The sequence below is a fragment of the Trachypithecus francoisi genome, unplaced genomic scaffold (assembly GCF_009764315.1).
Source record: "Trachypithecus francoisi isolate TF-2019V2 unplaced genomic scaffold, Tfra_2.0 Lachesis_group17, whole genome shotgun sequence".
In the NCBI taxonomy this organism is placed as follows: domain Eukaryota; kingdom Metazoa; phylum Chordata; class Mammalia; order Primates; family Cercopithecidae; genus Trachypithecus; species Trachypithecus francoisi.
In genome coordinates this window covers 69,498,046-69,525,002 of record NW_022681462.1, presented here as the reverse complement: position 1 = coordinate 69,525,002, position 26,957 = coordinate 69,498,046, and the positions used below count along the sequence as shown (strand labels likewise).

The window sequence follows — 26,957 nt, the reverse complement described above, 5'->3', positions numbered from 1 at the left end:
CAGTACCCCCAGCAAACATCCCAAGAACCACTGCCCCCCAGACCACACAGCCTCCTTTAGCCAAAGGGCATTGTAAGCTGAGCCTTCCCTATCCCCCATTCCTCCTTTCTCCAACCAGAGAGGACAGATGCTCCCAAGTAAATGAGCTGAAATTCAAGTCAGAGACATTCCTAGGGGCTGTTTACTTGGTGTTCCATGCCTAATGGGTTCGGATGTGCCCTCTGGCTGAATCATGCCTCTGACGGTCCAGCAGACACTGCCAAGAAGCAGGGTTGGCGTTGGGCAGCAGGGTCACCACCACAGACATGTGGCATCTGATACCTCCCCACCTGCTTGACCCTTCCAGCATCTCTCCCTTCGACAGACAGATTCCTGGCTCCATTGTTTGGGGTTTCCTCATGCCTTCTCACCCTCTCTGTACTGCATCTGCACTGAGTCTGAGATCAGGGAAGCATCTCAAATTACAGAGCAGGGATTTGGGAGAGAAGAGAAGATACTGAAATGTTAATACTCAAGAAAGTCCTGCTTTTTAAAAAATATATTGGGTAGTACTCAGCAAGCATCCAGTGGAGCAGGTAGTAGACTCCATATCCCTTTGTCCTTAATCTAAGAGGCTTGCTTGACTAGGCAATCTACATCTTGACATCTCCTGGGAGCAGTGGTAGTGTGCCGGACCTAGAGTCAGGAGCCTGGTTCTGCTTCCAGCTCAGCAGTGAACAGTTCCAGTGACCCTCAGCAAATGTCTTGACTCTTTAAACTTGGCCTATATTGTTAATAAAATAAAACTTGGCCTATATTGTTAATAAAATAAAATAAACAAGGCCTCTTCTAAGCTCTATCTTTGTGTTTAACAGGCCACTGATAGTTACTCCATGGCAGTAAGTCCTCAGCCCCCTTCAGAACAAAGGAGTCCAGGAGGCTCTTTCAATGAAGTTGTTCTGGAAAGTGTCCTGCATGTTGAATGAAATCAGCCTTGTAACCCTGCTCAGGCCAAACGCAACCGTACACTGGACCAAGGGAAGCCAGCCACCAGTCAGGTGACCTGTACGTAGTTACTCTATCCAAAGTGGGCCCTCCTTATTGATGGTGACCAGACCTGAGATTCTCCGATGCCAGGAGGATGATTGAAGTTCTTATAGAGAACATGCTGGAGCAACCCAGGAAGAGAGGGTAATCTGAACAAGGACTGTCGTTGCTCCACTTCTTCAGGGCACCCCCATAGGCCAGTTCCGGGAGCACTGCGACCCAGCACTCAGTTTCCCATGTGGCCTTACGGTCAACACCCATCACCAGAGGCAGGTCAAGCCCATCTTGCCCTGGCAACCTAGTATCACCTAGAGGCGATGATTCCATTCTATTTTGCAAGGAGGTCCTGATGTGTAAGAGGTAAGTCCTGGGTCTTAAATCAACTGGGATTGCAAATCGGGTGTTGGACATTACTCCTTGTTTCTAATCTTACACAGAAGATTAGCTCCACATGGGTCAATGGAGCAAACATTTCTTCAAAATCAGGAGCCTGAGTAGTTTATTACTAATAAGGTGACCTTGTAAAAGATGCGTGACCTTGTAAAAGATGCTTGACCTCTGTCTTAGTTTCCTCCTCATCTGATAGGGACAATGTTGTTTAATCTACCTACCTCCTAGGGCTGCTGTAGAAAGAAATCAAATGGAATCATGTACATGAACATACTCAGTCATACAATGGACTAGATAAATAATTTTCCTTAAAACCCAGACAGTGAGGGGCATGAGACAGGACAGCATGGAACTAACAGCACTGGCTCTGGAATCAGACTTGACTGGGTTCAGATCATGGCTCTGCCGATTCCTACAAGAGTGACCTTGGACAAATTACTTAGCCTTTGTAGGCCTCAGTTTTCTCATCTGTAAAATAGCAATAATATAGCACTTACTTTATAGGGTTGTTAATTAAGTTAATATATGTCGGCCGGGCGCGGTGGCTCAAGCCTGTAATCCCAGCACTTTGGGAGGCCGAGGCGGGCGGATCACGAGGTCCGGAGATCGAGACCATCCTGGCTAACACGGTGAAACCCCGTCTCTACTAAAAAATACAAAAAAACTAGCCGGGTGAGGTGGCCGGCGCCTGTAGTCCCAGCTACTCGGGAGGCTGAGGCAGGAGAATGGCGTAAACCCGGGAGGCGGAGCTTGCAGTGAGCCGAGATCCGGCCACCGCACTCCAGCCTGGGCGACAGAGCGAGACTCCGTCTCAAAAAAAATAAAAATAAAAAGTTAATGTATGTCAAGAGAAGTGCCTAGCATATAGTAAATGCTCCCAAATGTCTATTATTATAAAGAATGCCACATACCTCTGGCCAGAAGCACATTTTCTGGGCTCCCACAGCCCTCCTGTGCCCATAGAAGGGAAGCGCTTGCTGTGGACCTTGGCATTCTTGAAGGGATGCCTGATGGGTCCTCCTCCTCCAACAGAGGTGATTCCTGGCCTCCTATTCCAGCACAGTTGACTGTGAGAGCACGTGCAACTTCTGCCTTCCCAAGCGCTTCCGTTTCCTGCCCTAGAAAAGAAAGGCATTTGTAATGACCTATCCCACAAATGGTCACTTAGATTACCTCATTTGTGGTATCCTGGACAAAACCCCTACTCCATGATTTCCTGGATGTACACCCTACTGCAGAGGGGCGTATGAGCCCACACACACCACTAAATCAGCAAGAGAAGTCGAGGAAACAACCCTGGGCCTAAGGAGCTCCCTCAGGAAGGCATGGAGAATTATTTTTGCTTTAAATATCTCTAAAGAAGGTTTAGAGAAGAGACTCTCCAGCTTTTCCTTTGCCTTTACATTTTCTGGTTGGGAACACAGAAATTTCCTATCTTGAGTCCAGGATGAAGTGGACATTTTTTAAGGGAGTTTTATTTCCAGAACACAGTCTGTTCTTCTCAGCAAAGCCCTTAATTGGAAACAGTTGTCACTGACCCCATTGGCGTGCCCCAGGGTTGGGGAGGGCATGCACCCAGCCTGCTGTGACTTTGCTCTGCCATTTCCAAGGAGGCAGCCTGAAGAACTGAGCCCCATATGCTGGGGGCCTCGCTGGACTGACCAGTCTGCTTGGTAAAGGGCCGGGACAGAGGGTGGTTTCAGCCGTGCACACTCGGTTTTCTGCAGTGGTTCTAATTCAGGCTGTCCAGAGAGGATCACCTGGATGACTCCTAGAAAGGTCCCCTTTGGAGCAGGAGAACAGGAGAGGAAGAGGGTGGCCATTGCACTTAGAGTGACTCTTCTGTGTTGGGTTAGCTGCTGGCTGGATTTCTGCGCTTGGCTGCAGCCTCTTGTAGATGACACATTCATACCCAGCCAGAATGACAGCTTTGGCTGCAGGTTTGGATTTCCTAACACCCAGATGTGAGCCGTGAGTGGCACACAGCAGTGACCCATTCCTAATATTTGCTCAGATGACACAAAAGTCTTTGTCCTTGAAGCCAATCGCAAGCCAAACCTTGGACTCTGTCACCCTGGCTTCCACAGATGCTTGCTTCATAAGTCCTAAGGTAAGAAATAGCACAGCTCCATCCTCCAGCCTTACCACGAACGGATGCCAATGTGCAAGCTCAGGAAGCTTCTGCATTAGGAAGAGCCTGCCGGAGCACTTGCAGTGAGTGACCCGGATCATGCAGGCCCTGTCAGATGACTTACGTCACTTTCCTCAAGGAGAAAATTACACTCTTAATACTTGCCTGAGGGGAGGAGGCATTCTTTGTGGAAATTAAAAAAAAAAAATGTTTTGCAGATTTTACCTTTTTTAACCTCAAAAATATTTTTAAATTTAAGATGTTTTCTGAGGTAGAGAGTTTTAAATTTAAGACGTGAGGTGTGACACTGTAATTGTGAATTCCACCATCCAGCTAAGCTAAGGCCTATGGAGCATAATTCACTCTTTCCTTCAGCGAATAGTTGAACAGCGTAAAACTAAACTAAAACAGCTCGTTAAGCAATGTGCAAGGTTCTCCCGCTGAAACACAGCCTGGAGTCATAAGACTTGGTCGCTGGGCTGCAGCAGTCAGAGTCCGATTAAGACATTCAGAGACCATAAAGACAGGACCCATTACGGAACCTCACCCCAAATTAAAGACAACACCAAATTGCATTTTTTTAAGCATAAGGGAAGGAAATCAAGGATCTGATTTTTCCTAAGATGAATGTTTCAGTAGCAAATAATCTCCACCTCTCCCATCTTCTGCCCCCCACCTTATTCCCATCCCTCCACCCCGTCTCCACCACAATGCTCATCCACCAGAGGAAAGTGGGGGTGGGGGAGGGGTTGCACTTGAGTGACAGGTGTGAGGTTATGGCTCAAAAGTGAGAGCTTAACCCCAGGGGAGAGAGAGACTTCCTTTCACAGCAAAGTGGTCTAAAGTAGGCCAAGGCAGCTGGTTGGAAGAGGAATGAGAATTCTCAAGAGGTGATGAAACTGATGCCGTAATGTCAGAGTGGGGAAGACATAGCAGACTTTAACTCGGGAAGTTTCTGTGAAAGAACTGAGGCTGTTGGAGCCCATGAGAGAGTAATACTGGAGTGAAATCAAAAGAGTTGACATGAAGGCCATGCAGAAAATTATCTTGATTCTTCCAGGAAACTAAGGACAAAAGCAACAATTCAGTTTCCACAGAGAAATGTGTGTTCTTGGGGAAGAGTGGAGGAAATCATTCAAGGAGAAACATTGGCTTTTAAAGTCAATAGACTCAGAGATGGGGTTGGGGTCATGGAAGGGAACAGAAAACTAGAAAGGCTTGGAAATAACTTGGTGATATTTTTGGTGGATACAAGCTGAGTTTTCTTTTTCTTTTTTTTTTTGAGACCAAGTTTCATTCTGTTGCCCAGGCTGGAGTGCAGTGGCACAACTTTGGCTCACTGCAACCTCCATCTCCCAGGTTCAATCAATTCTCCTGTCTCAGCCTCCCAAGTAGCTGGGACTACAGGTACATACCACCATGCCTGGCTAATTTTTTTTTTTTTTTTTTTTTTTTTTTTTTTGCATTTTTAGTAGAGAGAGGGTTTCACCATATTGGTCAGGCTGGTCTCAAACTCCTGACCTCAGGTGATCCACCTGCCTTGGCCTCCCAAAGTGCTGGGATTATAGGAGTGAGCCACCCCGCCCAGCCTATACAAGCTGAACTTTCTAAACTCTAAATCCCACAGTCTTTGGTGGACTGCATCCTAGATTCACCTTCCCTTAGCTGTGTACCAAGAGGTTGGATGCAGTAGGCACCATGGGGAAGGGGCACTATAGGAGCCACAAAGAGGAAAGGCTGTGAATCCTAGGGTACCCTTTGGAAAAGCCATTGGGAGAGGCTGACCTACTACACAAGGGACAATATAAAGTATCTGGAGGCTTCTGCTTGTGACTGCTCTGAGGCCAGGTTTTCACATAGCAGCTTTTACGTCTATTTGTTTTATGTAGTTCTCTCTAATTAAGTTTCTTCAGCTGTTTAAAAAAAAAAAAGTTCTCAAAGCAAGGTCCCTGGAACAACAACATCAGCATCACTGGGGATCTTAGAACCTGAACCAATGATGTGCCTGGCCCCGACCTACGGAAGCAGAATCTGTAGGGGCAGGGCCAGCAATCTGTATTTTAATAAGCCCTTCTTGCCATCTTGTTTGAGAACCACTTGTTTAGCAAAACGGAAGACCCACTGCGCTATCAGAGTCTTAAATATTTCACCCTTGTGCTATTTGTGGGTCTACTTTTGGCTTTAGTATTTAAACTGCCTTTGCAGAAATGAACAAGGTTTCTGTGCCGTGAACTCAATGTTTCCGGGGTTATTATGCATATTACTGAATCCACAATTTTAACCTTGGGGGTGAGGAGGAGGCACAGCACGGCCAGCATGTAATTTGATCAACTCAATCTGCCTTCTTTTTCTAGGTTAAGGGGAGTGCAAAACAGTACACAGAGATGTGGGGAGGGGGGCTCCGGCTGCATTTGGCTCCCCATGAGCTGTCTGTCCGAGGCAACTGAGAAGTGTCCTTAAGACCTGCACCAGCTGGCTCTCGCCTTTGGAAACAAGTGCTCAGAGGCCGGCACGTGATCCACCAGCAGCAGCTAGGTTGCTCACATGGTTTCCATCTCCTTTTCCTGTCCAAATTCAATCATCTTGCATTTCTCATCTGAGTCTCCACCCTAACCCCAGGAAAAATGGGATTTCAGAGCCCTGGAGACTCAGTTATGCAGTTATCCCTTAGCCTCCCCGCTCCTCCCAGCCACACATTCTGACTAGCACTCTCCCTGACTGGATTCCAGACCTGCCAAGACATTCCAGGATAGAGGCGATTCCTTCCTGCTGGCTGCCTGGCTCAGGTTGTCAAGCCAGATATGTGAGGCCAAGCACAGGTATCTCTTAGAGAGGCCAAGAGGCGCGTGATCCCTGCAGCCTCTGGTGCAGAGAAGCAGGCAGCCGGAGCTTGTGCAAAGCTTGGAGACAGTGAGGAGCAGAAGACTGCATGTTATGTAAGCGCAGCTTGTGGGTTGCGCGCTGCTATTCACCTGTTGCTAATTAGTGCACTGCCTGTCAGGACTCAGGCTAGGAAAACATCTTCCTCCGACGCATGCTCACCTCACTGTCAGAGTGAAGACAATGATCCAGTCTAGAAGGGTTCTGTCCAACAGGAAAATTTATTGAACCACGTGGTATGTTAGGTGCTGAGGATACGAGATGAATAAACCAGGGTCCCTGCTCATAAGGAACTTGTGATCAAGAAGATGGACACAAACAAGTCAACAGTTGTGTACAATTCATGTGATACAGAAAGCAAAATTACCTTCGGTGTACAAAAATCCTGCAGTGCTTTGAAAGTTGAGTCAGGCTAACTCAGATGTCCCTTCTAGAAGTGTGTTCTAGGCAGGGAGAATAGTAAGTGCAAAAGTTGGGGAGTGGGGTTGGGGTTCTCAAATCCTGAAATGGCAAAATTAAGCTAAGGTTCCCATGCCAGGTACAGAGTCAGGAGGGCTGCTTCCTCTGGAGGGGGCCAGCAACAAGACTCAAAATGTGAGTAGGAGAACCCAAGGAGAAAGTAGGTAGGAACAGGTCAGGACATGGGCAGAGAAGGGTGGGGAGAAGCGGGGGGCAGGGAGATTGCTGGGATCATGAGCTAGCACTGAGGCTTGTCTCTGTGAGCCTCTGCAGAGGACGCTTGGGAGCAGGAGCCTAGCATAGAAGGCAGGGTCAGGGGCTGGGCACAGTGGCTCATGCCTGTAATCCCAGCACTTTGGGAGGCCAAGGCAGGTGGATCACAAGGTCGGGAGCTCGAGACCAGCCTGGTCAATATGGTGAAACCCCATCTCTACTAAAAGTACAGAAATTAGCCAGGAGTGGTGGCATGCACCTGTAATCCCAGCTACTCGGGAGGCTGAGGTAGGAGAATCACTTGAACCTGGGAGGCAGAGGAAGTTGCAGTGAGCCGAGATCATGCCACCGCACTCCAGCTGCGCAATAGAGCAAGACTCCGTCTCAAGAAAATAAAAAGAAGAAGAAGAAGGCAGGGTCAGAAGAGAGGCAGCTGGAGCCCAGAAACAGTTTAAATCCCCCCTCCACGGCCTTCTGTATCTGGGAAGGCACTAGCAGGAATGAGAGGGAGAATCCAGGAGTGGAGAACTGAAATCTGCCCATTTGTACATAAGGTAAAGTTTTAAAAAAAAACACCAGGGAGCGAAGAATATACAAGGGTCAAAAAGTTTACAAAGCAAAAAACAATCCCGTGGAGGCATGATTTGTTCTATTTCCTGACCTACAAAGAGATCTTCCCTCAAATGTCAGGCTCTGGCCCCAGCTCTCTTTTCCTCTCAATGTCACTCTCATGGCCCCACCACCTGAACTTCAGTGACTATGAACACCCTCAGTTTCCAGACCAGCCTCTGTCCCAGCAGACAAGTGTTTACTGGACACCTTCACCTTGAACCCCCATGAACACTGCAACCCCAACATGTCCAAAAGTGAATACGCCATCACCAGCCCTCCCTGCCATCCTCTCACCATTGAGCCCTAGCTCAGGGAATGGTACCTCAATTCATCTTAATGCCTGACCCAGAAATCCAAGGAGGCCTCTCTCTCACCTCCTCCTTCTAATCAAATTATTTCCTAAACCACTCTGGAACCTATTCACCTTGTATTAGTTTGCTATTGCTGCTGTAACAAACTGCCACAAACTTAGTGGATTAAAACAACGCAAGTTTATTATCTTATAGTTCTGAAGGTCAAAACTCCTACAATCAAGAGGCTGGCAGGGCTGTGGTCCTTCTGGAGGCTTTAGAAAAGGCACTGCTTCCTTGCCTTTCCTAGCTTCCAGAGGCCACCTGCATTCCTTGGCTTGTGGCCCCTTCCTCCAGCTTCAAAGAAAACAGCAGAGCATTGTTGGGGCTCAGAAAATAACATCCCAAAATGAAGGTCTCAGAAGCAGCCTCAGAAGCAAAAGTCACAAGATTTGTAACCTCCTCAATTGCTCCTACAGATAACATCACTATTGTAAAACCTAAAATTGGTGTTTGAGGGTATCTTTCAGACTTTTCATTTTGATGAACCAGCTGGTGCCATCCAGAACAGTTAACCCATTATCAAGAAACTGTCTCAATTGGTCTTGTGACCCCCTACCCAGGAACTGACTCAGCACAAGAAGACAGTTTCAACCCTCTGTGATTTCCTTCCCAACTCAACCAATCAGCATACCCATTCCCTAGCTCTCTCTCCACCAAACTACCCTTAAAAAACCCTAGGCTCTGAGTTCTCAGGGAGGTGGATTTGAGAATTATCTTCCATCCTTTTGCTTGACTGATCCTGTGATTAGTGAATTCTTTCTTTGCTGCAACACCTGCTGTTCTCAGTGACTTGGCTTTTCTGGGCAGCAGGCCAGAAGAACCCATCAGGCACTTACATTAGCATTAGATCATAATCTTTTTGTCCAATTATATTTCTACATGGCTGTCCATACTTTTCTGAACCTAAGCATAAACATGGACAATTTTCCCTGTATCTTTGGGTCTTCATTCTGAAGGCTCTTGTGTTATACACAGAGCCTTAAATAAATAAGCCTTAAACATGTTTATATGCCTTTTCTCCAAGTAATCTGCCATTTATGAGTTGATTTTTCAGCAAACCTTCAGAGAGTAAAGGGGAAATTTTCCCTTGGCCCCTACCGTTTCGACAAAGTTCTCTCTTCTTCCATCTTTTAAGGATTCTTGTGATTACCTTGGGCCCACCCAGATAATCCAGGATAACTTCCTCATCTCAAGATCCTTAACTTAATCCAAGTACTTTTTGTCTTATAAAGTAACATTTTCACATGTTCCGGGGATTAGGAAATGAACCCCTTTAGGGGGGCCATTATTCTACCTACCACACATCACTTCCTACCCCAATAATACTGCCACCATCTCCTTCATTTGGAGTCACCAATACACTTCCAAATGCATAGAAGAATCACAAAGTATTTAATGAGGGGAAGAACAAAAGAGAGAGAAGAAGAAGGAGAAAATAAAGAGAAGGGGAGAGAGGAGAAGAAAGCCTCTTCCCATAGACTCCCTGAAGCAACGGATGCCTTTCATTCCCAGTCTCTTACTTAGTTTCCTTGACCCCAATATTTCCCCCTGCAAATCATTCTTGGCCTTGCTCTTTCCTTTTGCCCTTGTTATTTGCTCTGTCTATAATTTCAATCTCTATTTCCTAACAGTCACCCCCCACTGTACCCCAACCCCTACACAGAGCACCTGGCTAAGTCCTGTTCCTTCAGGTCTCAGTTGAGATGTCCTTTCCCCAGGAAGCCTTCCCCAGCTCTCAGGTTTAAGTCTCCTGGGGTCTCCAGTGGGTGCCATTGTACCTTGCTCTTATCTGTCCTAGCACTTATCTCATCCAAAAGTAATCATCCATTCTCTTGTCTACCTTCTGCTCTGAGCTTTCAACACTTTGAGAACAAGGTATGAATCTTTTCCCATGTTTCCCCCCAAGTACATTGTAGGGCTCAATAAATATTTTCTGAATAAGATTTTAAAAAATAAAATAACACTTCTTTTCATTGAACCTCTTTGGAAGCCAGATCTGATCTAGTTGCTTATGTTCAGTGCTAGCCCCAGGTCTTGCTCTTTATTGATGCTTATTACCTGCTGCCGGCTTGATCGGAGGGTATGGTAACAAAGTCAACAGATGCATTCCAGTGGGAAGGGAGGGGGCAGTAAACAGTTCAGGGCTTCTCAGTTGGTCCCAGATCAGGAAGGCAACTGAGGACAAGTCCCTGGCAGACAGGCCTGGAAGATTTTCCAAAACTGGGATCCAGAAGAGAGGTTTCCCCTCTCAGGTCACATAGGCAAGGCTGGACTTTGCTGTCTGTAATTTCATCACTGGCCAGAACAGGATTTCTGAGATGTAATAAGAATTCCAGGACAGCACACATGAGGCAGCAGCTGGCTGGCAGCCTTATGCTAGATGAAGGCTGGGTAGCAAGGCAGTTCCCCAGCAGGGACACATGCTAGGGTGGCCCACATTCCTTTCTGCTCCACCCGCCATAACCCACCTCCCCTTCCCCCTTCTCATCTGTATTTCTGAATGCCAGGCACACTCAGGCCAGACATTTAAGAGAGCACCACCAAACTTCTAGCACCTTCAACAGTTGTCAAGACTGATGAGAGAAAAAAAAAAAAAGAAAAGAAAACAAATTGTTACCAAATGACTCTTCCTCATCTGTTTTGATAGATGAAGGATTGACAAAACCATAGTTTGTCTCCTTCAGAAGTTAATGTGGCCAATACAAATCATATCAAAAGTACTCATTAATTTAGTTTCTGTAGACTAGAAGATAAACAAGTATCTCTTTCTCTTTCTTCCTCTCTTTTTACTTTAAAATAAATAAAATAAATATTATAGGACTTTCACAGCCAAAGTCAACTTTTCACTTTCTTTTCAGAAATTTCCTGGAAATTTTTGTTCTGGTTTCTTTTCACAGTTATATGATATTTACTTATTTTTCTCTTAGTGAACATTTAGGTTGTTCTGGGTTTTTTCTTCTTTCAAATAATTCTACAATATATTCTTCTGCATATCTTATGTACACATGGGAGAATCTCTTAAGTGGAATGATGGTTAAGTACTTCCACATCTTTACTAGATAAGTAATTACTAAATTACTATTCAAAATGGTTGCATCAATTTATACTCCCACCACAATGTACATGTTGCTCTGTATCTTCTTGAATACTTTGGCAAATGGTCGTTTTTACCAGTCTTATAGATATAAAATTGTACCTTGCTTTGCTTTAATTTACATTTCCCTGACTACTACTGAGATTGGCATCTTTTCATGTATTTATTGGCCTTTTAGATTTCATCTTCTGTGAATTGCATGTTCATGTCTTTTGCCTAATTTCCTATTGAGACATTTACCTTTTTCTTATCAATCTACAGTTTGGATTGCATATAAATTTGTCTATATGATTTGAATCCTATAGAATGCATTTGATTCCAAATCATATACATTCTGAATAATAGTCCTTTTTTTTTTTTTTGGTAGAGATGAGGTGTTGCTATTTGGCCCAGGCTGGTCTCAAAGTCCTGGCCCTAAGCAATCCTCCCACCTCAGCCTCCCAAAGCTCTAGGATTACGGCATGAGCCACCATGCCCAGCCTGGATACTAGTCTTTTGTTCTTTATAGGCTATGTTCATTCAAGTCTTCCAGGAAGCAGAAATCAAAACAAAATTGGAAGCGCAAGACAATAATGGGGGGTAACACCTGTGCAGGATAGTGGGGAAAAGAGCAGGCATGGTTGGGGAGGGTTTTCAGACACCAATGCAGGTCTTTATGCCTGTGAAAGGGAAGAAGAGGAAAGAGAATTGGGTAGGAAAAGCCTCCATCTGCAGGGCACCTCTGAGAAATGGGGAGCCCCAGAAGAAAGTTTGCCTTTTAAAGATTTCCCACATTGAGCAAGAATGACTCAACTCTGGTACTCCCTCCATGCTCAGTCATTGGCTAGGATCGTTCAGAGCGAGCATGGACTCTGCTAGAACACAGTGGTAGATCCTGAAGATAAGGCAGCTCCAGGCTGTCAGTCAGTCACACCTCATACGTGTGTCTCTGTTGAAAGGAGCTGAACAGCACATTCCCCTGACTGCCACATTGCAAATATCTTCTCCCAGTTTGTGTTTGTCTATTTTTTATCTTACTTTATGGCATATTTTGAGGAAAAGAAACTTTACCTTTTTTTGTTTGTTTGTTTGTTTGAGACAGGGTCTTTGTCTGTCACCCAGGCTGGAGTGCAGTGCCATGATTACAGATCACTGCTGCCTCGACCTCCCTGGCTCAAGCAATCCTCCCACCTCAGTCTCCTGAGAAGCTGGGACTACAGGGGCACACCACCATGCCTGATATGGTTTGGTTCTGTTTCCCCACCAAAATCTCATACTGAATTGTAATTCCCATGTGCTGGAGGAGGGGCCTGGTGGAAGGTGATTGGCTCATGGGGGTGGATTCTAATGGTTTAGCACCATCTCCCTAGTGCTGTCTCATGATGGAATTCTCATGCGATCTGTTTGTTTAAAAGTGTGTAGCACGTCCCCCTTCTCTCTCTCTCTCTCCTGCCACCAAGTGAAGATGTGCTTGCTTCCCCTTTACCTTCCATCATGATTGTAAGTTTCCTAAGGTCTCCCCAGCCATACCGCCTATACAGCCTGCAGAACTGTGTGTCAGTTAAATCTCTTTTCTTTATAAATTACCCAGTCTCAGATAGTTCTTTATAGCAGTGTGAGAATGGACTAACACAATGCTCGACTATTTTTTCCTATCTTTTGTAGAGATGGGGTCTCACTAGGTTGCCTAGACTGGTCTTAAACTCCTGGACTCAAGTGACCCTCCCACCTTGGCCTGCCAAAGTGCTGAGATTATAGGCATGAACCACCATGCCCAGCCAAAGCTTTACATTTTAATGCACACAAATTGACAAATGTTTTTCTTTAGTGCTTGTACTTATTCTGTTTTATGATATTATTGCCTATACTGTGATCTTGGAAGTTTTTCTGTATTTCTCCTAGAAGTCTGAAAGTTTTACTTTAAATTTTTTTTCACCTAAAATTTCATATCGTTGGGTTTTTTTTTCCAGTATAGGCTATCAAACTCCCAGTACCACTAATTGAATAATTTATCCTTTCTCTACTGATCTGCATGTCACCTCTGCCATATATCAAGTCTTCACAAGTACAGGGATCTGTTTTGGGAGTCTCTATTCTGTTCTATTGGTCTGTTTGTCTCTTTCTGAGCTAAAGCGACACAGTCTTAACAGGCCTTATAGCCTTATAGGGTGAGTTGTTCATCTTGAAGTTGTTCATCAATTTTGAAGTTTTTCAAAATTTCTTAACCATTTTTGGTCCTTACAATAACGTTAGAATCATATTGTCTAGACCCATAAAAAAAAAAATCCTATGTGAATTTGGTTGGAGTCACGTAGAATTTATAATTTGGGAAGAACTGAAATTTATGACACCAAGGCCAGGTGCAGTGGCTCACACCTGTAATCCCAGCACTTTGGGAGGCCAAGGCAGGTGGATCACAAGGTCAGGAGATCAAGACTATCCTGGCTAACACGGTGAAACCCTGTCTCTACTAAAAATACAAAAAATTAGGCGGGCGTGGTGGCAGGCACCTGTAGTCCCAGCTACTCAGGAGGCTGAGGCAGGAGAATGGCGTGAACCTGGGAGGTGGAGCTTGCAGTGAGCCGAGATTGTGCCACTGCACTCCAGCCTGAGCGACAGAGGGAGACTCCATCTCAAAAAAAAAAGAAAAGAAATTTATGACACCAAACCTTCATATCATAAATACATCTATTTATCTATTAAAGAATACCTAGGCCAACCACGGTGGTTCACTTCTGTAATCACAGCACTTTGGGAGGCCAAGGCAGGAGGATCACTTGAGGCCAAAAGTTTGAGACCAGCCTGGGCAACATAGTGAGATCCTATCTTTACCAAAAAAAAAAAAAAAAGCCAGGTGTGGTGTCACCCACCTGTAGTCCCAGTTCCTCAGGAGCCTGAAGCAGGAGGATTGCTTGAGTCCAAGAGTTCAAGGCTGCAGTGAGCTATCATGGTGCCAACTGTACCCTAGCCTGGGTGACAGAGAGAGACCCTGTCTCTAAAAAACCGTAAGAACAAAAACAAAAACAAAAAGAATACCTAAACAAGTAAAGTTTTATAATTTTCTTCATAAAGGTCATGTATATATTTCTGGTACCTTATAGCTTTTGTTTCTCTTATAGGTGTTAGTTTTAAATTTTTTTATTTTCTAACTGTGGTGGGTACCTTAAAATGCAAATTAATTTTTGTATAATGACCTTCTATCTAGTAACTTTGATGTGTTCTCCTATAAATTTTATGAGGCTCTCTTTTACACATCTCTGGAAAGTTTAGATACTAATGTACCAGAGCAAAAGTCATCAGCAAGCACTTACCCTTGGTGACCAAAGCAGTCCAAGCAAAGGACTAACTTGTAAACTCCCTTGGCTAAACTACTGCAGCTTGTTCCTAAAGCTTACTATCCTATTGACATATGCAACAGCAACGCCCCCTTCTGGAGGCCTGCCAGCAAGACAGAACTCTCCAGGGAGAAAGCCCTCGTGCTTGTTTAGATCAAAGATCCAGACCAAGTGGCCTAGCTTGAGGTCAGTCTTGCTGTTACAAAACAGAATGATCCCCAGGCAAAGGGCTCAGAGCCAGCCGGGTTAGATGAGGGGCTGCCTGGGTGACCTGATTAGAGGATGGTGTTTCTTGATTGGCCACATCCACTCTGTCCTTCCACTCCTCCTACTTGAAAAGACCTTAGGGACATCAGAAAGCAGGCCAGAAGGAGGAGGCAGTACTGCATGGAGAAAGAGTTACCGTGAAGCCTGCCCCTCGCCCACTGAACACCCCTACTCAGCCCGCAAGCTGTTCCCCAGCTAGGCTTCCATCCAAAGCTTCCATCTGGCTTGATTGCTGGGGGCAGTTCGCAGCTTCAAGAGACCTGTGAGGCCAGGAATATGCATTCCATAGCTGTTGGCTTTGAGGTCATCCGATATGATGCTAGAGAAAGACAGAGAGGAGGATGAAGAGCTGATGCCCATTGGTTGGGCACTGGCATCTCATTGGACCCCAGCTGTCTCCGTGCAATGGCCCAGAGGCAAGGTGACTTTTCCAGAGATCCCATTTCCCCTTAGAGAAAGGCCATTTCTCCATGGCCTACTTGGGTGTATAGGATAATGGCCTGATGTGAAGGGCTAGGTTTTATTTCCATACCTATCAAAGCTGAAAGCCAGTGGGGCAGAGTAAAAAGTAAATGAACCTCAGACAGACCTCAGTTCAAATCCCTATGTGAACTCAGGCAGGGTGTAATTACCTTTTCTGAACTTTTATTTCATCCTCTGTCTAAGGGAGAAGAAAATACCTTCTTTGTACGGTTGTTGAGATGATTAAATTGAAATTAAATTGTGTACATTGCAGCAGAGTGGCTGCCTGATAAAGCTGTTTTTAATCCTTAGAAGGATAATCACTGAGTCACCTCTCTAATGGATGTGGGATACTTGCCAATCTCAACCTTTTCCCAGGGAACTAAGAAATGTGAGTTCTCCTGAAATGAGAGGCAGCCACTAAGCCCTGTATTGTGTGCTCAGCATGGAGTTTATGTATATATGGTAACTCATTCTATTCTTATGACCACCCTGTGAGGTGGATAGAATGGATATTATAGCCATGCTGCAAATGAAGAGACCGAGGTTCAGAAAAGCACCGTCATGTCTTGAAGTAACGAGCAGGATATAGAGAGCAGAGATAATAAGCTGTGTGCGTCATTTCCAGAAGACTTTGCTGTACTGCCCAGGTCATTACCCTTCTCTTGCCTTGACAATCTAGTCCTAGACCTCAGGTAATCCCATAGGGTTTTTTTGTGTGTTTTTTGTTTGTTTGTTTGTTTGCTTGTTTGCTTGAGATGGAGTCTTGCTCTGTTGCCCAGGCTGGAGTGCAATGGTGCAATCTTGGCTCACTGCAACCTCTGCCTCCCAGGTTCAAGCGATTCTCCTGCCTCAGCCTCCTGAGTAGCTGGGATCACAAGCACCCACCACCACGCCCGGCTAATTTTTGTATTTTTAGTAGAGACGGGGTTTCACCATGTTGGCCAGGCTGGTCTCGAACTCCTGACCTCAAATGATCCACCCGCCTCAGGATTACAGGGTGGGTGGGATTACAGGAGTGAGTACTGGGATTACAGGAGTGAGCCACCACACCCGGCTTGTTTTGTTTTATTCTGTTTTTAGAGACAGAGTCTCACTCTCTGTCTGGAGAGACAGAGTACAGTGACACAGTCATGTCTCACTATGTTGCCCAGGCTGGTCTCTGACTCGTGGCCTCAAGCAATCCTCCTGCCTCAGCCTTCCAAAGCACAGAGATTACAGGCATCACTGTGTGCCCTGTCTTAACCCCGCAGTTTTTTTTTTTTTTTTTTTTTTTTTTTTTTTTGAGACGGAGTCTCGCTCTGCCTCCCAGGCTGGAGTGCAGTGGCCGGGTCTCAGCTCACTGCAAGCTCCGCCTCCTGGTTTACGCCATTCTCCTGCCTCAGCCTCCCAAGCAGCTGGGACTACAGGCGCCCGCCATGTCGCCCGGCTAGTTTTTTGTATTTTTTAGTAGAGACGGGGTTTCACCATGTTAGCCAGGATGGTCTCGATCTCCTGACCTCGTGATCCGCCCGTCTCGGCCTCCCAAAGTGCTGGGATTACAGGCTTGAGCCACCGCGCCCGGCCAACCCCGCAGTTTTTAACTTAGCTCTGGGGCAATCCTGATCTCTCTTTTTCAGAGGATAAATTAATTATTTCAATTGCCAGGAGCAACAGTTCATTGACCTACATGACCCTTCTGGGCTCTAGTGTTAACAAGAATTGACTGAAAAGCTATGGTTTTTTTCTATTTTCGCTTTTCCTAGGAACTGCCATTCTGTGTAATGTCCATGAGCTGGAAAGTACAATCAAATAACATTAAAGAGGCAAGAAAGGCTCATGGGAAGAAAAAAAGGGCAAAAGAAGCATTTTTATAGGAATCAGCAAATCAATATTTAAACAAAAAATGACTGCTCTTATTATATACTGTCTTTACTACAATGATCTGTGCAGCTGCTGGTCCCTTCATTCATGTATAAGGTTCTGGAGGGAAAAGGTCTGTGTCTGTGTTTAATCTTGTTGTTGTTGTTTTGAGATGGAGTCTCACTCTGTCTCCCAGGCTAGAGGTGCAATGGCATGATCTCGGCTCACGGCAAGCTCCACCTCCCGGGTTCACGCCATTCTCTCACCTCAGCTTCCCGAGGAGCTGGGACTACAGGCGCCTGCCACCACGCCTGACTAATTTTTTGTATTTTTAGTAGAGACAGGGTTTCACTGTGTTAACCAGGATGGTCTCGATTTCCTGACCTCGTGATCCAGCTGCCTCAGCCTCCCAAAGTGCTGGGATTACAGGCATGAGCCACCACGCCTGGTCCTGTGTTTAATCTTCTACTACACCCGGCCTGGTCTCTAGCGTGTACACAAGTGACCCAAGTGACCCATAGAAGGAAGGAATCCGTGGCCCATCCTCCAGAAATGCCTTCAACTCTGGCTTTCAGTTATGTCTGACATTCTCACCATGAGAGTTTCCGTCTCTTGAAGGCTGTTCCCTTCCACCAGGTTAACCAGATCCCACACAGAGCAGAGCAGGACACCATGGGGAGAGGCTGTAAAAGAAAGTCAAGGGAAAAGCTGACACATGGGACATGGTCAGTCCTATGAGGGACCCAAAGGAGAATACGTGCTAGGACATGGAGCATGGTTCCAGCTCCCATAGGAAGGAAGAAAAATCCCCGAGAAGGCAGACATTGCTCACACCATCATTCTGGCAGGACTAGTTTGGTTCCATGCTGCAACCTGGGCTGCAAGGTTGAGCAACTCCAGGTGGTTCCTGTGTGAACTGAGATGATGGCCTTGGTCTCATTCCTCTGGTCTCCATCAAAATTGGGATGGACTACTACAGACCTCTGGGGAGCCCAGAATACTCTTCAGAGCAGATGCCCAGAGCCTCATTCCACCAAGGCAGGTCAAGAGGCTACTGATGTATTATTTCCCATTTGTTTCGCTTACTGTTTTGATCATTGACTTACTTAGTCATTCATTCATTAACATACTTATCCCTGTTTTGTTACAAAATGGATTTAAGGTGAAACTAATTTATCCAGAGCCTCCCAAAGTGCTGGCATTATGGGTGTGAGCCACCGTGCCTGGCCTAGAAGATAATATTTTTTAAAGTTAACTCATTTCTATCCTCAATTGCATTCAATAATTTAATTCAACAAATAATTTTTAAATGCCTAACTCTATAAACAGTGAGACATCAGTGAAAAGACAAAGATGGGCCCCACCTGAATGTACCTTATAGTCTAGCTACGGACAAGTAACAGACAATTTCAATATAATTGCACACCAGTTACTTCATAATTCTAGTTTTTTGTTTTTTTTTTTTTTTTTTTTGAGTCACAGTCTTGCTCTGTAGCCCAGGCTGGAGTGCAGTGGTGTGATTTTGGCTCACTGCAGTCTTCACCTTACAGTCTGAAGCCATCCTCCCACCTCAGCCTCCCAAATAGCTGGGACTACAGGCACACATCACCACATCTGGCTAATTTTTAAAAATATGTTGGTAGAGACAGGACCTCACTATGTTGTCCAGGGTGGCCTCAAACTCCTGGAATTAAGTGATCCTCCCATCTCAGCCTTCCAAAGTGCTAGGATTATGAGCATGAGCCACTGTGCCTGGCAAATCTTACTATCAGTCAGTCCCTAACTACTGCAACAATTAGTGTTCATAGCCATTTATATTTTATATTCTCTAATGACATCTCACTAATCGTCATACCATTCCTCAACAACCAAAAGTTGTTCTCCAGAGCAAGGCTGGTGCAATGGCAGCCCTCTGGCCCCACCCCCAGCCTTTGCTGCCCAATAGCCTGCTGCTACCACCCAGGCAGTGGCCTTCAGTGAGCTCTCCCCTTAAAATGAAAGAACTTACATACAAACATATAAGTGAGAATGGATGTTACAGCAATCAGTGGACAATTTTTAATGCAACTTGCCAACTACAAGCAAGCATGGGGAAGTAGCTAAATTTGTAGAGACCCATTCTCAAACAAGGTCTAGTTATGTTTAGCTCAGATCATCCAGCTTACTTCAGAATTCAATTTAACAAACTGCCCCCAGGGACTGACTGGGATTCATGAGTTTTTTGTGCCTCAGGACACCCACGGGAGCCAGGCTTTCTCCAGTCCAGGAACCTCTGTGCTGGCTCCAGGTGAGGGTCCCTTGTTTCACCTGCTTCCACCCCACGTTCAAGCCAGGGTTTCTTCTTCCTTGAGGAGATGCTGGTGATTCAGGTCCTTCCTGGGTTTACTCAGAAAGAGACCCTGGTTCTCCTGCCCTTCTAAGCTATGTGAAAAAAATACTGAACTCAAGCCAGGTGTTTTACAGTCCTATTTAGAGGACTATGGGAAATTCATTTGACTTCTAAGAGCCAGAGTTTTATTCCTAGGGAAATAAAGATTCTGCTACTAGCCCTGTTTTTCTCCCTGGCTGGCTGCAAGGCTTAGAGCCTTGTGAAGTGTACAGCCCTGTGTAGAGAGAGGGAGGGATTCATGCTCACACACTCATCTTCTGCTGGGATGCCTAGTTCCCCTGGCTGTGTGTTCACCTGCATCCTAGAGGCTCCACTGTGGTCGGGATCAGCTCTAAGTCAGGATACTTAGTTATATGAGTTATAATTACATAAGTTTAAGCTGGTCTCGAACTCCTGACCTCAGGTGATCCACCCACCTCAGCCTCCCAAAGTGTGGGGATTACAGGCAGGAGCCACAGCACCCAGCCCTAGATGTTTTAAATGGAATATTTAGTGTCCCAAACCTAGATTACAATCTGAAGAAGAGTAGAAACAGTCCTCCGTATAAACTAACGTAAAACTGAAGCCAATCTCAGGCGCTGGGTCAGGTGTGAAATCTCGTGCTCTCGCAGCTGTGAGCGATGTTTGAGATAGTCCAGGTTAATCACCGCCTTTTAGAGATGAAGAAAGGGAAGCCTGGCCACTGGCTCCACATCACCCCTAAAGGTAATTGTCAGGCCTCTGAGCCCAAGCCAAGCCAAGTCATCGCATCCCCTGTGACTTGCATGTATACGCCCAGATGGCCTGAAGTAACTGAAGAATCACAAAGAAGTGCAAATGCCCTGCCTTGCCTTAACCGATGACATTCCACCACAAAAGAAGTGAAAATGGCCGGTCCTTGCCTTCAGCGATGATATTATCTTATGAAATTCCTTTTCCTGGCTCATCCTGGCTCAAAAAGCTCCCCCACTGAGCACCTTGTGACCCCCACTCCTGCCCGCCAGAGAACAACCCCCTTTTGACTATAATTTTGCTTTACCTACCCAAATCCTATAAAACGGCCTCACCCTTATCTCCCTTCGCTGACTCTCTTTTCGGACTCAGCCGCCTGCACCCAGGTGAAATAAACAGCCATGGTGCTCACACAAAGCCTGTCTGGTGGTCTCTTCACACAGACGCGCATGACGGTAATAATAAACCAGGACGCAGGAACCACATTCCTCATCTCCGCAAGTCAGAAGCTGAGGGTAATGAAATTTCTTTCTTGAGCTTTAAACTTTTTCTGAGTGTGTTTGGATTTTGTTTATAAGTTATAATTATAAATATCCTGACGTAGATTCTTTCCTTCACAAAAGCAGAGAACAGCTAAGATCACCCAGTGAGTAAAAGACAGAGGCTGAGTTGGTGCACAGTGTGAGGGTTATAGCAAGAGTTGGGAAAAAAAAAGATGGATTTTTTTTTTTAAACTTCCTTGAAAATAGTGGTAGGATACACAAAATTGAAGGAGAAGAACAAAGTTAGAGGACCTACAGTATTTGACTTCAGGACTTACTATAAAGTTACAGCAATCAAGACAGTGTGGTATTGGCAAAACAATAAAGAGCCGGGCGCAGTGGCTCACACCTGTAATCCCAGCACTTTGGGAGGCCAAGACAGGTGGATCACTTGAGGTCAGGAGTTTGAGACCAGCCTGGCCAACATGGTAAAACCCCATCTCTACTAACAATACAAAAATTAGCTGGGCGTGGTGACACACACATGTAACCCCAGCTACTCAGGAGGCCGAGGCAGGAGAATTGCTTGAACCCAGGAGGCGGAGGTCACAGTGAGCCGAGATTGGGCCACTGCACTCCAGCCTGGGTGACAGAATGAGACTCCAGCTCAAAAAAAAAAAAAAAAAAAAAAGAATAAAGAGATCAATGAAACAGAATAGAGATCCCAGAAACAGACCCATATAAATATAGTCAATTGATCTTTGACCAAAAAAACAAAGGTCATACAATGGGGAAAAGATAATCTTTTCAAAAAAATGGTACTGGGACAACAGGATATTTACATTCAAACAAATGAATGAAGACATAGATCTTATACCCTTCACAAAAAATTAACTCTAAATAGATCACAGATCTAAATGTAAAACATAAAATGATAAGACCCTTAGAAGATAACATAGGAGAAAATCTAGATGACCTTGGCTTTAGTGGTGACTTTTTGTTTTGCTTTGGTTTATTTATTTGAGACAAGGTCTCTGTGACCCAGGCTAGAGTGCAGTGGCACAACCACAGCTTACTGCAGCCTTGACCTCCCAGGCTCAAGTGATCCTCCCACCTCAGCTTCCTGTGTAGCTGTAACTACAGGCACATGCCACTATGCCTGGCTAATTTTTCTGAAAATATTTGTAGAGATAGAGTCTCTCTATGTTGCCAGGCTGTCTTGAACTCCTGGGCTCAAGTGATCCTCCCATCTTGGCCTTCCAAAGTGCTGGGATTACAAGTGTGAGTCACTGCACCCAGCCAGGTTATGACTTTTTTGACATGACACCAAAGGTGTGATCTATGAAAGAAAAAATTGATAAGCTAGACTTTATTAAAATTAGAAACTTCTGCTCTGTAAAAAATACTTATGATAATATAAAGAGAAGTCACACACTGGGAGAAAACATTTGCCAAAGATGTATTTGATATGGGACTATTATCCAAAACGTAAATAAAACTCTTGAAACTCAACAGTAAGGAAACAAACAACCAATTAAAAATGGGCCAAGACCTTAAGAGACACTTCACCACAAAAGATATGCGGGTGACAAATAAGCATATTAAAGATGCCCCACGACGTATGTCATCAGGAAAATGCAAATTAAATCAACAATGAGACACCACCTACACACCTTTTAGAACAGTCAAAATCCAGAACACTGATGTAAGGTACCTTGATGTGCTTTGGTCAAGGAATAGGCCGAGGCGGGTATCCAGGCCTGTGTGAGTCAGCAAGTTTGGCACGCAGGCGCACACCTCCACTTGTTATATAACCTGTTTGTGTAAGTTCATACTTGACTTGGAGCCACAGTTGTCTGTAAAAGGTATAACTGCCCTGTTAACACTGTGCACCAGAGACATGGCTCTTGGACTCGGCACGCCTCAGCATGACTTGACATGGTGGGCGCGCAGGTGCCCAGAGAAAGAAAGAGTGAGTCAGAGCTGTCCGTCTTTGCAGATGGACAGAAGGAGCCAGGACATAGCTCAGCTCACTCGTGCCCAGAGAGAGAAAGAGTTAAGCTGCTCACCCTGAAGGCAAGGGAGAGCCGGCTACGCAGCTGTGTGTGGGAGCCGCCAGACTAAGCAGCCGAGACAGGGCGGGCAGTGTGAGAGAAAGCTGTTGATGAGAGCTGCTGCTGAATAAAACCATCTTTCACCTGCCTACAGCCCTGAGTGTTCTTTCTGCTCATCCAGCCACTCCCTTCAGATTCAGCATAATATTTGGCGTAGTCATGAACCTGACAACTGACAACATCACATGCTGGCAAGGATGTGGAGCAAAAGGAACCCTCATTCATGACTAATAGGAATGCAAAGTGGTATGGTCACTTTAAGGATAGATTGGCAATTTCTTACAAAACTAAACATATGGTTACCATACAATGTAGTAATCATACTCTTTGACCCAAAGAAGTCAAAAATTTATGTCCACACAAAATCCTGCACATGGATGTTTATAGCAGCTTTATTCAAAATTGCCAAAACTTAGAAGCAACCAAGATGTCCTTCAGTAGGAGAATGGATAAATAAACTGTGGTGCTTTCAGACAATGGAATATTACTCAGCACTGAAAAGAAATGACCTATCAAGCCATGAAAATACATGGAGGAAACTTAAATGCATATTACTCAGTGAAAGAAGCCAATTTGAAAAGGCTACATACTGTATGATTCCAACTATATGGCAACATGGAAAAGGCAAAACGATGGAGATGGTAGAAAGAGCAGTAGTTGCTAGGGGTTAGGGTGGAGGGAGGGATGAATAGGCAGCGCGCAGAGGATTCTTAGGCCAGTGAAAATACTCTGTATGATGGTTTAATGGAAGATACATGCCACTATAAATCTGTCCAAACTAACAGAATGTACACCACCAAGAGTAAACCCTAGCGTAAACTATGGACTTTGGGTGATAATGATGTGTCAATGTGGGTTATCAATTGTGACAAATGTACCACTCTGGTGGAAGCGACATTGATAAGAGGGTGGCTATGTATGTACGGGGGCAGGGAGGATATGAGATATTTCTATATCTTCTGGTTAATTTTTCTGTGGACTAAAACTACTTTTAAAAATAATGTCAGCCGGGCACGGTGGCTCACGTCTGTGATCCCAGCACTTTGGGAGGCCGAGGCAGGCAGATCATGAGGTCAGGAGATCAAGACCATCCTGGTTAACATGGTGAAACCCCGTCTCTACTAAAAATACAAAATTTTTTAGGCATGCTGGCGGGCACCTGCAGTCCCAGCTACTTGTGAGTCTGAGGCAGGAGAACGGAGTGAACCCGGGAGGCGGAGCTTGCAGTGAGCCGAGATCATGCCACTGCACTCCAGTGTGGGCAACAGAGCAAGACTCTGTCTCAAAAAATAATAATAATTATAATGTTTATTTTTCAAAGTTTCTTTAAAAAGAAATATGCAAAGGACAAAGCAGTGACCCCTGAAATTTCATCACTTAGAGCAGTGGTCTCCAAACTACTATGATCACACAGACCATTAGTAAAATAAGTTTGCACACCTTCCTTCAATACATTTATATTGTATTTATTTATAATTAAAAAATAATAATTGCAGAATCATGGGGCTACCTTTTTTTATACAGAGAGTACAGTTGCTAGACAGATAAGGACTGCTATATTTCTCTTATTCAAAGGGATGTTTTTTCTCTTCTCAAATAAAAACTGACATGAGTCGGGCTAGTTAAGCAATTTCATCTTTTCTCCGGTTACAGATCTGATTTCATAACACACAGTGATCGCCTCTTCTCTGACAGGCATTGAAGAGAACACACTGATAAGTCGGGCCACTCTGCAGAACACCACGGCCCACGTTTCACTTGCTTTTTGTTTCCATCTGGCCTTGTTTTGTGTTAAATGGCCCTCACACTTTTTCTGCCCACTTGCTGCAAGCATCCTAGATGTTTTAAATGGAATATTTCATGCCCCAAACCTAGATTACAATCTGAAGAGTAGAAACAGATCTCCATATGAACCAACATAAAAATGAACCCAGTCTCAGGTGCTGGGTCAGGGTTGAAATCTCGTGATCTCCCAGCTGTGAGCGATGTTTGAAACAGTCCAGGCTAATCCCCGCCTTTTAGAGATGAAGAAAGGGAAGCCTGGCCACTGCCCCTAAAGTTAATAACAAACTAGGACCCAGGAGCCACATTCCTCATCTCCCCAAGTCAGAAGCTGAGGGTAATGGCTAATATTTGTGCCTTGAGCTTTAAACTTTTTCTGAATGTGTTTGAATTTTATTTATTTATTTATTGAGACAGGGTCTTGCTCTGTTGCCCAGGCTAGAGTACAGTGTACACAATTGTATTTGTGCCACTGCAGCCTCAAATTCCTAGGCTCAGGAGATCCTCCTGCCTCAGTCTCCCCAGTAGCTAGGACTACAGACGTGCAACCACCACACTAGGCTAATTTTTTTTTAGAGATGGGGATCTTGCTATGTTGCCCAGGCTGGTCTCAAACTCCCGGCCTCAAGCAGTCCTTCTATCTTGGCCTTCCAAAGTGCTGATTACAGGTGTGAACCACCATGCTCAGCCTTTTTTTTTTTTTTTTTAAATATTTTCTTTTTACCCTATGATCAGTTAACAGAGGGTAAATGTGTGTTCTATTTTATTCTCTCATTTCATCTTCTCAAGATGTTGTATTTGGCAAATGAGGGGAAAATCAGGCCATATAGAGGGAAATGACTTCTCTGTAGACATTCCTGAAGTTTGCCTCCGGGTTGTAAGTGGAATCCTAGCACCTAAGTTTCCTAATACCTACTTCTTTTTTTTTTATTTTTTAGACGGAGTTTTGCTCTGTTGCCCAGGCTGGAGTGCAACAGCATGATCTCGGCTCACCGCAACCTTGGCCTCCCGGGTTCAAGCAATTCTCCTGCCTCAGCCTCCAGAGTAGCTAGGATTACAGGCACCCGCCACCACAACCAGCTAATTTTTTGTATTTTTAGTAGAGACAGGGTTTCACCATGTTGGCCAGGCTGGTCTTGAACTCCTGACCTTGTGATCCACCCGCCTCGGCTTCCCAAAGTGCTGGGATTACAGGCATGAGCCATGGCGCCTGGCCACCTAATACCTACTTCTAACAGTAAATAGAATGTTTCTACACATTGCAAGAGCAGAGCTCTGTAATAATTAAGGAAGCTGGTGATTTATAAGGAAGGCCTGGTATGTCAGTTATTGCAATTATATACATCTAAGCTTGACATGAAGAAAAGTCTCTGGTCTGGGTGAGGGCAAATCTACTCTTTAACACAACAGAATGATCTAGCACAGGAGATTTCTCAAAGTGTGGTATCTGGACCAGCAGCATCAGCATGATCAGGGGACTCACTAAAAATGCAAATTCCCCAACCTCACCTCAGACCAACTAGATCAGAAACTCTAGACGTGGGGCCCATAATCTGTACTTGAACAAGCCTCTGAGTTTGACATCTGTTCTGGGGCAGTGTTCTCAAATTTTGGTCCTGGGACCCCCAGCCTCAGGATGTCCAGAGGGGGCTTCTGAGATGGGTTATGTGGAAGTGCAAGGAAATGAAAGGACCAATGGTTTACTCCTTCAAGTTCAGTGTTTCCCAAACTGGCCTAATTGTAAGGATGACTGGGGACCTCTGAAAAAGACCAACTTTCAGGTCAGATGCGGTGGCTCACACCTGTAATCCCAGCACATTGGGAGGCCGAAGCAGGAGGATCCCTTGAGCTCAGGAGTTTGAGACCAGTCTGGGCAACATAATGAGACCCCATCTCTACAAAAAAGTTCTAAAACTTAGCCAGGTATGGTGGTGCATATCTGCAGTCCCAGCTCCTCAGGAAGCTGAAGTGGGAGGATTGCTTGAGCCTGGGAGATTGAGGCTGCAGTGAGCTGTCATTGCAGTGCTGTGCTCCAGCCTGGGTGACAGAGCAAGACCCTGTCTCAAAAAAAAAAAAAAAAAAAAAGACACAATTCCTGGACCCTACTCCAGAGGATTCAGAATCGAACCAGGAGAGAATAGTGGCAAAGGGCAGGGTCAGATTCACATGCAGCCGCTTGGAAGATGTGGTCTACTCATCCTAACTCCCTAGGAAATTATTGCTCTGGGACTCCAAAACCAGTGATTTAATTTATAAAATCCACCTCAGCCCAACATCATCAACATTTGAGAGGGACCCACCTGTTGGTCCTTCATTCAGTTAATAAGTATTATTCAGAATCGATTGTGTTTTAAACAAGGGAATAAAAATGTTTTTAAATAAAAATTTCTGTCTCTGATTATTTTTTAGGGCTATGATGGATGATCAGGCACGCAG

The 26,957-nt window shown here is 45.0% G+C and overlaps 1 long non-coding RNA gene across 1 annotated transcript in view; it reads right to left on the bottom strand.

Moving 5' to 3' along the window:
* Positions 1–22,618, bottom strand: part of LOC117062444 — a 46,277-nt gene extending 23,659 nt beyond the window's left edge. The window contains exons 1-2 of the long non-coding RNA XR_004428376.1: positions 22,340–22,618; positions 2,328–2,534 (exon numbers count right to left, since the gene is read on the bottom strand). This is a non-coding gene — a long non-coding RNA (uncharacterized LOC117062444). The remainder of the gene's footprint in view (positions 1–2,327; positions 2,535–22,339) is intronic.
* Between the last annotated feature and the right edge of the window lie 4,339 nt (positions 22,619–26,957).